The sequence below is a fragment of the Bombus huntii genome, chromosome 1 (assembly GCF_024542735.1).
Source record: "Bombus huntii isolate Logan2020A chromosome 1, iyBomHunt1.1, whole genome shotgun sequence".
Taxonomy (NCBI): domain Eukaryota; kingdom Metazoa; phylum Arthropoda; class Insecta; order Hymenoptera; family Apidae; genus Bombus; species Bombus huntii.
Window position 1 is genome coordinate 5,650,462 of NC_066238.1, and position 2,035 is coordinate 5,652,496.

Below are 2,035 nucleotides of genomic sequence, written 5' to 3' on the forward strand. Positions count from 1 at the left end.
AATTAACCGTTTAATACAAGCTTCAATCAGCAGAATTGAGGTAGGTCATACAGATCTAATCTACTCATACTTATCAGATAAACACGAAGCCTAATCAGTGAGTCATCTTATGTTCCAACTACCATCCAGCACGTTCTATTAGAGCGCAAAAACTACAAAATTACTTGCGAGAAGAATAGGAACGTATATATGAACATTCTAATAACTCCTTGACTATTACGATTTATCACTGAAAATGTACTTCCTACTGGCATGAATTTTCGTTTACTATATGTGTATATACGCCATAACCACTATAGTATTCTATGTAAATTTGAATTTGCTATTGAATGGAAGAAGATAAGTTTGAATAAGTCGATTAGCCTGATGCGATATATCTAGGTTTAACACAGTAAAATCTCAAAAATTGAGAGACGTAACAATTATCAGAATACGATTATATCCGCAATTTTGGCTACGAATCGACTCTATTTCTGACGTACATATACGAAATAATCACTTGAGGTATAAAATTCAAAGGAAAACTTAACGAATCTTAGGCAATTTTTATTCGCATCAAAAATGTACCGAAGATCGTAAATTATTAAATTTTTAGTTAACGATTTCTACATGATCAACCACATAACGTGCTTCAACATTGAAACAATGTTAAAAACAATTGAAAAAAAAATTAAATTTCCATGAAGAATTAACAAACTGGGGGTCTACAAATTTTTAACGCTACTTTGCATCATGAAAAATATATAAAATCGTTCGATGTTTAAATCAATAAATAAGAAAATTGATATATGAAGTTGTGATTAGGGGTGGTTTGCCCCAATTTACCCTCTGTGCGCAACGAATGTACAAGGGGTGAGCAGCCGTGGCCGAGTGGTTAAGGCGTCTGACTCGAAATCAGATTCCCTCTGGGAGCGTAGGTTCGAATCCTACCAGCTGCGAATATTTTTTTTCCACCCTCACACACCCCATTTAACTCGAACCCCTCCAATCGATTCCTTCTTCGGGTATAATCAGCCTTCCCTCTGTAAAACGACCGGGTTTCACTAGAACTCGACGACCGATCGTCTTTCACCATTAACTTCTTCGTCACGCGTATGTACTTTTACGATTCGAGCACGTTCGTTCTATCCACTCGAAAGTAAAGGCAGAAGCGGCGGAATTAGTGAAAGTAGTAAAAACACCGTGAAGGAACAAGTCCGACGCTTGAAACTGCGTCGAATTGTTCGTAAGCATCAATAGTAACATTATGTTAAATTACGTGTGATTATGGTGGTGCGCGTTTGGATTTAATTATATAGTCGGTTTTTAATGGTGGTAATTATGGTAACGCTATTTTATGGAGGAATGAGTGGTAGGTTGTTTGAGGAATTAGTTATTAGTAGACTGGATGCTTATGTAGTTCTGGGAAATTTCAAGACGCGAAAATGTACAAAATGTGCATGATTTTTAAACGTATATATAGTATAAAATGTAGAGTATCGAGGTTATGATATTTAGAGGATGAAGTAAATTTTTATCTAGGTCGTGTTTCTTTACTTTTGTTCGTAAAGGTATGAGATTGCGTAGACGTTCAAAGTATATATTTATTACTGTTAAGCATTTTATAATTTCATTTTATTATATTTGATTAATTATTGCATGGATTTTAATGAGTACAAATATTAATTTTAAAGCAACGTGATCTATGCTAGTTGTCTAACAATGTGCTTCAAAGTTATTACAACAAATTATACGAGTGTTGTTGGTTTAAAATAAAAAATTAGTATAGCTTTTCTTATTTCAATTATAATTCTGATTTAATAAGACTGTATTTCTACTGCACCTTTAATTTTACGACTACATCCGTGTACATTATAAAGTAGTAAAAATGTTTATTATAGTCAATAAAAATCGATCGTATAAAAGTGTTCCAAAGAAAAAATTCTCATAGACTTCGTTAAAAAAGATGAAATTTATTAGCGCATTTTTATTCAATTTAAATTTTTATTCAATTTATTAAAATCGTTAATATCTACATAAATCAATAACAATAAAT

At 32.5% G+C, this 2,035-nt stretch overlaps 1 non-coding gene across 1 annotated transcript; it reads left to right on the plus strand.

Annotated features, from left to right (window-relative positions):
- The first annotated feature begins 856 nt into the window (after positions 1 to 856).
- On the plus strand, positions 857 to 938 carry Trnas-cga (transfer RNA serine (anticodon CGA)). Its single transcript has one exon. It is a non-coding gene; the product is annotated as a tRNA-Ser (tRNA).
- The last annotated feature ends 1,097 nt before the right edge of the window (positions 939 to 2,035 follow it).